Source organism: Haliotis asinina, chromosome 1 (assembly GCF_037392515.1).
Source record: "Haliotis asinina isolate JCU_RB_2024 chromosome 1, JCU_Hal_asi_v2, whole genome shotgun sequence".
Taxonomy (NCBI): domain Eukaryota; kingdom Metazoa; phylum Mollusca; class Gastropoda; order Lepetellida; family Haliotidae; genus Haliotis; species Haliotis asinina.
In genome coordinates, this window is record NC_090280.1 from 82535361 (window position 1) to 82548012 (window position 12652).

At 41.3% G+C, this 12652-nt stretch overlaps 1 pseudogene; it reads right to left on the reverse strand.

The window, feature by feature from the left end:
- Positions 1-4724: 4724 nt before the first annotated feature.
- On the reverse strand, positions 4725-12122 carry LOC137276317 (acyl-coenzyme A thioesterase 1-like; annotated as a pseudogene).
- Positions 12123-12652: the final 530 nt, after the last annotated feature.

Consider the following 12652-nt stretch of genomic DNA (forward strand, 5'->3'; position numbering starts at 1 on the left):
CCAGTGGCTCTATCACCCGGAGGTGAAAAACAATGATATGCATTAAAATGACGAAGGTCAAATGTATCTGTTTGTTTTAAATATGTCTCTTGGAGACATATCGCTGAAGGTGTAACATCTTGGACTAATAGCTAATTCAGGTAAATTCTCAATCCTCTGCAGTTCCACTGTACAATGTTATTGGAATAAACTATCTTTTGGGAGGATTTATTGGGGATCTACCTCGCACTCTTTTGGAGGGCGACAAGCTATGAGCCCTAGAATGGACGTTTTCAGAAACGTCCATATCTTCAAGAGACCCATAATTATTGTACAATTGAATTTTATTTTGTGATCCTTTAGGAGCTCTGCCACTTTGTTGTTTTGTTTTTGTTGTTTACTTTTCACCGTTTGTTGACTATCAGCTGTAGATTGAGACTTTGAGTGTGACTGAGATGCTGATTTGTGATCAGAAGAAGTCTTTGAGGTATTAGGAAGTGATTCCTCAGTCTGTGATGACATAGCAGTGCACAAATGCTGTGGAGAGTCGCAATTGACCCAAGTCAAGGTAGTTTGACAGCCTGTGGTTGACGTTGTTTTAGAACTAGACCCCAATGATGTTTTTGCTACTGTAGCATAACTTTCTGAAAGTTCAGATCTCTTTACCAGTTTTTTTGGCCTCAGAAAAGGAGATATTTTGTGTAAATTTTATTTTATTGATCTCCATTTGCTCTTTCCAAATTGGACACTGTTTAGAAAAGGACAAATGGTCGCCTGAGCAATTGGTGCATTTTTTATAATCACTGTCACAATCTTCTGTTCACAGTGAGCACACACAACAGACAATGTGCAAGTATTTACACCGTGTCCATATTTCTGGCATTTAAAACACCTGAGCGGGTTGGGGATGTACGTATCAACTGGAATGTTAAAGTAGTCTGCCTTCATTGGTTTGGGTGCATTTGGAGATGAAAAAGTAAACAGGTACGTATTCGTTTTGATGGTTTCGTTGTTTCTCCGCGTTGAAAAGCGCTTGACATAGAGCACACCTTGATCCTTCATTTCAGATCCTATATCAAGTTCCGACATATCATCCAACAATCGATCACGATCTCTCACAATACCTTTACTTGTATTCAAGGTCTTGTGAGCAGAGACCGTGACCGGTCATGTTCATGAGGTTCGTTGCTTGTTGCTTTTTCCCACATTCAACAAGCAGGGCACCCGAACGCAAGCGTCTAATGTTTGTCACCTCCCCAGCAATACCTTGAATACCCTTGGACACAGCAAAGGGGTTCAATTTTATTGGTGTCTTGTCAGGTGTCTAAATCACAATGAAACGTGGCCAATATTCAATCGATGCAGATGGTCTCTCGTCAGGATCAACAGGGTCAATATCAAGTGGACGTTTTGTTTTTTTAAGTGGTATTTCGTAAGCCATGGTTAGTGTAATATGGTTCATCATCCGAGCTCCCCACCCACCACGGAGTATCACAAGGACAATGCTAAAGCAAGCGGACCTCCAGCTTGCAGCACCAAGGATACCCGGATGATATACTCCAGCAGAAAAATTAAAAGATTAATAATTCTACCAGATTGGCCGATGAGCCACCGCCTTCTGGCACTGGACTCTAGGCAAATTACAGAACAACATATTTCAAATTCAAAAATGTTTTAGATTATAAAGCCAAGACCAAATTTACAGCAATTCCAAATGATTTATGTGCATTGATAAATATAATAATACCCCATGCAAAGGGCTTGGCATGACCAGCTGATTGGTCGAACCGGCCCATTCGACCACCCGTCTAGGCGAAATCAGGGCCAAAGTGGTGTATTGAGCAACAGGAACACGGTTGCAAGCTCCTGTTGCCCTCAACCACCAGGATCCCTTCCTCTGCCAACACAGGGCTGCAACCCACGGCAAACGGGTTGGTGGACCACATATCCCCCCCCGGGTCCACTACGGGGGTGTCGGCGAGCTCTTAGCGTTACCCAGCACCCACCACGAGGAGGTGGCTCGCCACGGGTGCCTACAGGAATACGAACGTAAAAGCCTACACAATCACACGGGGTATCCTGGAATGGACAGAACTTAGTCACTGTTGAAGGGTTTGAGTTTGCGGGCCAGCCCATGTATGAGATGCAGTCTTGTGTTAGACGCTTGAGGAGGAAGTATCTTCCAAAAAGACGTCATCTTGTTAACATCGAGACAACACCACCAGTAGAGTTGGTGTGTACTGATTCTCTTTCACTGGCACCCAAGGACGGTCAGCAATATGTATTGGTTGTCACCGATCACTGTATCAAGTATGCTCAAGTTTACCCTTGTAAGAACACCTCAACAAAGACCACAGCGATTTTTTAAACAGTTTTATGACACAATAAGGGAAACCAAGAAGAACCCATTCAGACAAAGGACAGAGGTTTGTAAACTGCTAGGCATCGACAAGTCGTCTACTAACCCACACCACCCAGTAGGTAATGGCATGTGTGAAAGGTTTAATACGACGATAGTTGCAAACAGTAGAACCGAAAGACCAGAAATATTGGAAGAAGCAAGTAGCTCCCTTAGTGCAAGCTTATAATTGCACAAGACACGAAACCACCAAGCACCCACCATTGGTCGACCCCCAAGGTTATATATAGACCTTGTCTTTGGTGTTTATATGTAAGTTCTACATATGGTTGCTGCAGAAAAGGTGGCAAAGTCTCGGACTTGAACATTACAAAATTCTTCACCAGAATCTTCTATTGCCATTCGGATCACTACCTCGAGATGTTCAGGAAGCACAGAAGATATGTCGTGAAAACCCAGTACCCGAGCCGCGTGAAGCTTTTCCTTCACATGCTACTCGTAAGTTGTCGTCACCCAGAAGACAGAAAGGACAAAACCTGAAGATAGTACTTGACGATTTGGCTGTTGTCCCCATCAGGGCATGCCACGGTCAGTTTCGAGTACACATGTGCACGAAGGGCCAACTGATGTTATGGCAGAAGAGAATGGAGATACTTCCGCGATGGATGCTGATGATGTAGAGGAAGAGTGAGTTTTTTTACACCGCACTAAGCAATATTCCAGCTATACGGCGGCGGTCTGTAAATAATCGAGTCTGGACCGGACAATCCAGTGATCAACATCATGAGTGTCGATCTGCGCAATTGCGAAACGATGACATGTGTCAATCAAGTCAGCGAGCCTCACCATCCGATCCCGTTAGTCGCCTCTCACGACATATATAGTCGCCTTCTGTGGCAAGCATGGGTTGCTGAAGGCCTATTCTACCGAGGGACCTTCACGGGTCACAGAGAGAAGAACCTACATCAGATCAAGAGCAGGTTAACGAGTCATCATCAGAGCTGGAAACACTGCAGAGGAAGATTCAGGTGTAGCTGAAGATTCCTCAACTGTTAGTACCCAGCCCCCTAAGAGATCCACTCATGGATCACGACATCAGTGAATGAGCACCGGAGACTGTGTGATGCCAGCTTCAGCCAGTACGAATTGGATCAGACGTCCAGTCGTTGATTGGCAGGCACCAGCGTGGTGGATGATGTGACTGCCAGAAATGCTTCAGTTAATTTCTGGGACCTGTAAATGGTGGGGACATCATGTCAATGCAGGTGGAGAATGTAATAGGGTATAAAAGTATTAAAATGTCCATTTTAAGATACCTACTACAGTTGTAAGATTATTCCAATTAATATTTGACAAAACAAAATTGACAAAAAAAACCACCCTCGTTTTTGTCTTGTGAGACCAACCCTACAGAACCCCACATGCCCCCCCACAGCCATAGCGGAAACTCTGGCAGTTTACCTGGAACCTCACTTTTCATGCTGACTAAACGGTCGCGTATAGTCCATTTTTAAGACAAGTCTTCGCCTACACCTACAAGCTATATTGAGTGAGTTAAGTTTTTAGTCACACTGGCAATATTTCAGCCGTGTCGTGACTGAAACATGTTACTGGTTTATGAAACAACTAGACTATCGCAGATACACATTTTAAGACTAGTAATGAAATTTAATACATTTTAACCATACGTGACCGGACAATATAAACAACAGGCTGTACATCGCCAACGACTGAAGGTAGAACATAATACTAGAACCATGGGGAGCAGTAAAACGATGATGGTACTGTCGCCCATGTGGAAACTAAGCCCTCAGCTCCAAGTACAAACAGCTATTTTCGATCCAGAGGCATTCGACGCGCAGTCGATCTCTCCAGCGGATGAATACGCTGGTGGTCATCCTAGGAATAAAGGCAGCCATAATATTCAGTGCCAACTTTAGGGAGTCGGTTTGCCATTAATTCCTGTAAGTGAATTATGCACCCAAAGGGTGCCAAACAAACACTGAATGTCATATCGTATGCTTCTGTTATCTAGAGTTACTTCTAAGAAAATCCACTCGTAAAGTTCGGGTTGGAACTGATCTTCAGTAACCCATACATAAGACGCGACTGGTGTGATCGGGTGGTCAGGCTTGCTTACTTGTTTAACAAGTGTCATTGTATCTCAACTGTGTAGACTAATGCCAATGCTGTTGATCACTGGATTGTCTGGTCCGGACAGGATTATTCACAGACCACCACCATATGTTTGGAATATTGCTGGGTGCGGCCTAAAACAACCCATTCACTCACTAAGTGTACTCTACCCGAACAGGTTCGTTAGGATGTTCTGAATATGAGATTTAAGCTAAGAACAAAGTCTTTGTAGGGAACAGTGTTGTGTCGGTTACAGTCGACAGAGTGGGAGATGCTCCTCTGACAGGTGCTTGTGGAGGAAGTGGAGAAGTCGTGTCCAGGCATCTTCTTGGGCTGCGGCATGAGCTTCAACTTGTCCACCCATCACTAGCGTTATGCCTGATGACGAAATCATTCCAAAGTGAAAATGAAAAGTAGAAAATGTCCATGATGACGATTCCTGTTTCATTGAAATCAGCTAATTTATAATGAAAACCATGTTCTCGTGTGCCATCAGATCTGGCAATGCTTATATCACCAACTGACTCGCCAAGCAGGATAGGATAGTCGTTCTGGGAATACTATTTGATAATAATTTATGAACATATAATTTGTCTGAATTATACCATGGACTCTACCTTTATTAGGGATTTAACAAGAAGATAAAGTCATCAATATCCCCCGCAATGGTCAAAAAATCTTCATGAACATGTCTACCAGTTATGATTATGTCAAATGTATTTTGTGTATATAGCAAAGTGGAAGGAGAGCATTGATAGGTATTTAAGTTCTGCTCCATTGAGAAGCAACACAAAATTCATTCGAGTAATACTTGTTGCAGTGGAAACACACACAAGAATATTTTGTTCAGAATTCCCAAAACTACCAAAAGGCACCTGTGCCCCACCAGACCTATCCATGTGCCAGATTTGGTGTAAGTTTTTTGCTCCGGAAAAGACGAATGTGCACTGACGGACACATGGACGGAGGGCATTTTAATACTACCCGCAAAACATGTTGCGGTGGATAACAAAGGGTGTCATCGGTAGGTGTCATGGTATTAAACATACATGGACTGCCCCCCTTCCTTTTGACACCTAAGACCTATCATAACCGATACAGCCGTTATCATCCGCTTTTGGAAGCGTAGGCATTGGTAACCCAACGTTGGATTGCTGATGGCGTATAGCTCCTGTTTTAAAAAGTCGGATTTTATGTTGAATCGGAATCACAGAGATGTTACTAATGATTTATCTGTGTATGGCAGTAAACCATTTTCACAGTAAACTATTGTCATAGCTACATAGCTGATTCAATGCCGACACGATCGTGCTGCGTTTATAACTCAACTATTTTTTCTGCATGCACAGATTTTTCCCTGATAAACCGCAAAAGAAACGTTACCCAATCCAATATTGTGCAATATATGATTCATCGTAATTTTAATAATTTTTTTCACTCTTATATGTTAACTAGAACCGGTTCGTAGCCAATGTTCAAGAAAATTTGGTTGTATTTGATAAAAAAACATGTCCAAACGTCCAGTTACTACAGTGATGATGGGCTGAGGCGTTTGTGCGTTGTTCATGAAAATGACAAACCTCTCCCCTATGAGGAGAGCCACCGAACATCATTCACTGTTCGACAATAGCAAAATGCCACGATTATCAAGGAACAGAGGGACCAAGCTTTAGGAAGACTGAATGCTGGCCAGACATGTTGCAAATCATATTTTTCTGTTCAATACACCGACTTCGTCAACGAATCCAAGCCACTGGAAGCACAGCCGACCATCCTCGCTGCGGAAGACCATCTGTGACAACGCTGAGGCAAAATCGGCAGACTGTCCGTGATCACCAGCAAAATCGTATCGCTAGGGCTGCGGTAACTGCAGGGACAACCATTGGCAATCACCAATCACCACATGCATCCAAACACTTCCATGGCCTGCCCTCAGCCCAGACCTAAACCCGATAAGACACTTGTGGGACGAGATTCAGAGGAAACTAAATGATGTGCGACCAACGCCGTCAGCTGCAACTGCACTCTCTCAAGGCGTAATACCGAGTCTGGGCGGAAAGTTCCTCTGGCCTTCATCAATCTTCTCATTCACTCCATGCACAGACAATGCAACGCTGTTGTCAAATCTCGTGCAGGCCATACACGTTTTTGGATCGTTTTCGTTTTCGGACTTTCGCATCGCACTGTCGCACCACCTGTTGTCATTTGACTTGTAATTGTCTGAAATTCGGCTTTAAGTATTGGTGATCAAACATGTCAATTTTGAAATCTTTCCGATAATTACTATGTTATTTACATGTTTTCAAATCAAACTGAATCAGAATACCAATTTCAAAAAGTGAGTTGAGTCTGCACCGGACAATCCAGTGACCAACAGCATGAGCATCGATCTGCGCAATTCGGAACCGATAACATGTGTCAGCGAGCCTGACCACTCCATCGCGTTAGTCACCTCTAATGACAAGCCTTTTGTGGCAAGCATGGGTTGCTTAAGGCTTATTCTACACCGGGCCTTCATGGGTTTCCAATTTCTAAAGGGGGTGACGTTTCACTTGCGGTTCAGTGTATACACAAGGTGTTGCGTCTAAAATTGAAGATATTTACACAGCTTTATTGTTTACCTGAAAGATTTGTAAAATGTAACGAGCGCTTCAATGACACTGGAAAAGTCATGGACTTGCTCACCTGCAACCTTATGGAACGCTGCTCTACAGAGAGGCATATATGGTGGTTCAATGAGGTGACCTGCTCCTGGATAGATGACAAGTTCAATGTTTTTCCTCTTTTCTTCAGGACACATCTTTACGAATGTTCTTGCGTGATCAGTCGACCATGTCTCATCATCGTCACCACACAAGTACAATATCTGGGCATTATTCATCCACGCCTGCATGCATAAAATGTACAAATTATCTTCCATTCGTATTTTGAAATTCGGCGGTGCACTTTTGAATCACAGGTAACTGTTGATGTTTTTGTTATGTTTCATGGCTGTGATTTCAATCAAAAACAGTTAAATCATCACCAATTAAATCTGTTTTTGCTAAACACTAATTCGTCAATTTCAAATGTATGAAGGCTACCATTTTAATAACTGACAACGTAATTGTTAGGATTTGTCTCTACTGAACACTCATTGCCACAACAGTATGTTTCCAGAAAGGTTCAGCATACCCCAGAATCAGGGAGAAAGCAACAAACATGCTAACCGGAATGACCTCGCTGTCACAGACCAGACCGTTTTTGTGGTGCACACCTTCATCAGAATGTTTTACTTTATTGGTGTCAACCCTTGAAAAGAGAAACATGGAATTATCCAGTGGTATGTCAAAGGACAAATCAAAATGAAATTGTAGTTTTGAAGGCGTGCAAGTCCTATTACAGGATAAACGTAAGAAATCATTGAAGCATATGGTCTCAGAATGCATCCCTTTTATCACACCTCTTCAATTCCCATTTTTGGTAATATCCAAGCAATAACACAAAGACACCAGAATAGAACTTCACAATCTATACCCAAACGAAGGATCGAACGTAAGTCATCAGTGACAGCGAACACTAGACTACATTCCCAGTCTACTCTTTTTGTCACTTTCCTTTGTTCATATAGTACTCAGTAATAATGCAATCATAAAAGTGACTGTTATGCAAAGTGCCATGCGTGGAAAGTCTCTTTGTAATGCAATGGGCATTCCACAGACAAATTGGGCATCTGTGTTAGGTAACAGCAACTGCATGTTTTGGTGTTCCATGGGACAGCAAGGAGGCTCTGCTGAAATACGCTTTTCTGACCGAGAAATATTTCATTGCCACGTGCAACCAGAACTTACTTCACTGCTTTCCAATAGATCTGTCCAGAGTTCTTGATATCGTATTGCAGTACAGATGGAAGACAGTTGATGCTCACCAAAGCCTTCACCTTTTGAAGGTTTTAACGCTAATTTGATTACATGATTAATATATAGCATCAGAAACAGGTTGTATGGGAGGAAAACGAACCTATGAAGCCATGAGTCAAACTATATAAAATACTGTTAACTGATGGCTGGTATTGTAACGATAGCAATAACGATATTGTTAGATGGTGACATGCACCATTAAAACAAGCAGGGGATATTCCATTTTCCGAGCATACCACTGGCCACTGCCAACACATATATGCAAAAGTAATATAGAAAAAGCAATTAAATAAATTGTCACATTAATTTCTTTTAATTTGTCCTCCTCATCAGTTTCCTCCTTGACTTCATCATTGGCATTTTATCAACCTTGTAAAACCAATATCCCCCTTCTTAAATTGTATATAAGCTTTTTCGGAAAACACTATTGATTATTTTGGGAATACAAATAATGTTTTTACTGTTTTAACCAACTCAGAACATTATAATACGAAAATAGTTTACTGATTTTTATAACAATGCTTACCTTATTAGTGGCCATTCCCAGCAGGAAGGCTGGTTGAGCTCCCTTTGAGACTCCAACAATTCCAATACCTGAACCCCGTACCAGTGGATGAGAGGATATCCAGTCAACAGCATTCTAACCAAAATCATACGGTTAGTCATGCCAGTTCAAACGGTTTATTGTACAAAAGACATCCGGCCTATATACAAGCGAGAGAGTGAATTTAGTTTTACGCTGCACTCAGCAATATTCCAGCTAAAATGGCGGCGGTCTGTAAATAATCGAGTCTGGACCAGACAATCCAGTGATCACAATATACAAAAGAGTATGTACATTTCATACTGTTTCACACGTGAGGTATCACGGTCTTTAAACATTCCATTTCCAGTGCATGTTTGGTAAATAGTGAAAGGTTTAAATATGAGATTCGTTCTCAGTTTTTCCAATATGTACGAAAGCTTGCAGTGGCGGCATCCTTTATCGAATGATCTTTAATATATTCCTTTCGAAGGTCACCATAAAATGGACAGACGAACACAAAGTGAAATACATTCTCTATTTCTATATCACATAACTGACAAATTCGTTTCGAATGGAAAGTTTTCGTACCTCATTTTCAACAAAGTCTAATACACCTAGCCGATATTTAATAAAATGGTTCCTTAAAGTTTAATGGTTATTTAGAATGCTGCAGTGTAAGGATGATATAGTAGTATATTTCTTCAGTGACTCATTTGTAACACAAATATGCAGAGCACCTCTCACATTAGAACACTTTGTTTTGTTCGTTACAATATCCATTAGACTGCCTAATCGTCATCAGTGTTAAAAGGGAATTAAAGATTCGGAATCTTACGAAAAATATGAATGTAAAATATTTAGCAAAAGCAAGCAAATATCAATACAATGTATACATGTATACAACACATTTAGGCATGGGCAGCCTTGGAACTGTATTCCTCTATTCCTCCAAAGAAACTCAAGCATACTGAAAGTGGAACAACTTACAAGAAAGTAATTAATATCAAGGTCGGACAACGAGCTTGGGAGATCATCGCATCCAAAGTAGGCAAGGGTAAAGACCGCAAACCCCCTAGAAGCCAACAATGCAGCACGAAACTCTACCAATCCTCCAGTACCAAACATGTCGATCACTCCAGGAAAAGGTCCGGCACCTTTGAATAACCATTCATGAAAAATGTCTACAATGTCTGTATCACACATGCGTTACCGAAAGCTAATACCTTCTCTGGTATACTGAGTACTGAAGTAGTGAAGTTTCAGCAGTACACGATTGCCCCAAACGTTAAACCTCAAGGAAAGCAATAGTCCTTGATCCGTTGGGCAATTGTTGGTAAACGCGGTAACCATACGGAAAGTTAATGTCACCTATAAGTAAATGAAATGAGGACTTCTGAAAAAAAATATGAAATGATCATCATCCTGGTGTTGAAATTTAGGGATAGGACACATGACAAGAGGTTCACAGCCTCATGAAAACCGAGGTCCGAATATTCTTGCTGACCTCTCTTGAGTTTCGTAAATTTTGTCTTAAACTAGAAGTATTAAAACACAGGAAGGTTGTCAGGAAGATTAATTAGAGGTTTTATTGTTGTTCGTGAATAGGTTAGCAATCGTCAATAATCTATAGCCTCTCCCTTCTGAACTAGAGGAAAATGACGCCTATAAAACGTCATCAGCTCCAAGTAACAGTATTGATATAAGTGGAATGACATATTTTGAGTGTCAGAGTGTTTTTAAAGACGTCATCATTGTTGTGGGTGCGTGTACTACTTTCCACGTTTTCATGATGAAGGTGGTTTCGTTCGCACTTGATTAACGTACGGAAAGCAACGTGTATAGTCTGGTAACTGCCATATATTACGACGCAGGTGTACGCCTGAACAGATTATAATCATCAACCGATCAAATGATGTGACAAAACAGTGACAGTGATGTCTCTTTAGTACTTGTGTGTCCCTGGTGTCCCTAATTGTGTCAGCATCTGCATATTCTACAGAGATCTACACCTCGTGATTTTCTTAAAATAGTTATGAGGATATTAGGGCGTACCTGCGGGCAAGAAGAGACTTCCTCTTAGGGAAGCTTCGCATATTACGCTCCTACTGACACTCGAATGTTTGTACCATCTTTTTTTAACTCGCCTGCCGTCAGCACATTTGTCTTTTGAAGGTGGAGATTGGACAAAGAGATGTGGCCATCTATGACAGAGATATAGAAGACCAGATTTGTTGTCACATCCATCTGTATAAGACGAGGGCTCATTGACACCCCTGGAACAGACTTCATACTCCAGAACAGGCCCATGCTGTCAACGCCTGAGAACGAAAAATACATAAAGCTAAGAAAAGAATGAATGTGAAGGAGATACTCAGTACTATCCAACACAGAAATTGTGTCTGAAACACACAAACGAGAATGTGATCAGCTGCAGCAGCGGTAAGCGGTATTTTCAGTAATATACACATCTATGCTTTGTGATAATCAACCATTGTCTTTTCCTTCCATTGTACCGACACATATGCATCGGCATGCCAAACGAACAACATGAAACGTTTCCGCTATGCCACAATGTATGATTAACACTGGTACCTATGAGCACATATCATCCTTAAAACACCAGTGGCACATAAGAAGCAGAGTCATTCACTCGTGTAAAGATTACCGATATACCTACTGAACAGTTGATTGGCCAAATGTAACGTCCATTTAGACAAACAGATTCATGGAAAAGAATTCCAAAAGATGTTAACAGTTTGCATTGGTTGAATGGATTTCAGGATTAATTGTACAGTATCTCGTCACAATTAACGTCCACGCACAACTGACCTAAAATGCATACAATCTGTGCATTTGACAAGTTGTTCACGCTATTCGATCTTTGAAGACCAAGACAGCAGGTGAAGTCGCTCATTAACAATTTCAATAGCGTATGTTGGGCAAAACAATTACCTACCTAGTGCGAGAAAGCCGGCCAATTAATGTGTTGAGTCTTTATCGAAAATGTTGTTCACACTGGTTTACCTTTGTATGTTCCTCCCATAGAAGCATGTTGGGTAGGATCGACATGTCCGTCCTTGTCTGCTAGGAAATGTGCACAGGAGCTGAACACCGCCTTTCCTTCCACAACAAGTGCTTGCACCGTCACGTGGTGTAGGGGACGAAGACCAGTGACTGTGATAGAAACTCTTTCGTCGATCAGAGCCTCATCTGGATTGATGTTGAGACATGCCATGGTGGTATGGGTTTGATCTTTACTGACGACCTAAACATGCGTGTACAAATGTTTGTTTAAATCTATTCTGAAAACATTTAAGACAAATATTGTATCTATTAGCCGAGTCTTTTTTCTTTTTTCTTTTATGTGCTGCAAAATGGCAGATGACAAAGTCTAGTACTAGGGTAAAAAGTAATATGTATTGTATATCACACAGTTAGCTATAGCATATGTGTGGCGAAATGCATGATGACAAAGCATGATGCTAGACTAAAGAGTAATATTGTATATCTCACAGTTCACAATTGCCTATATACCTTTGCTATGTCAGGAAAACCTGTGCGAGGAAGCTGCATGTTGCACAGAATTAATATCATTTTTCAGAAAATACCTTGTATCGCAAAGTGGTATTATAGTGCTTCATGAAAAAGAGTGAGAGAGTTCATATTTAACGTCACATCGGCAATACTTCAGCCATATCGTGACGAGAACATATTTGACATTGAAATTTAAGATGTTTATATTACATATGATGT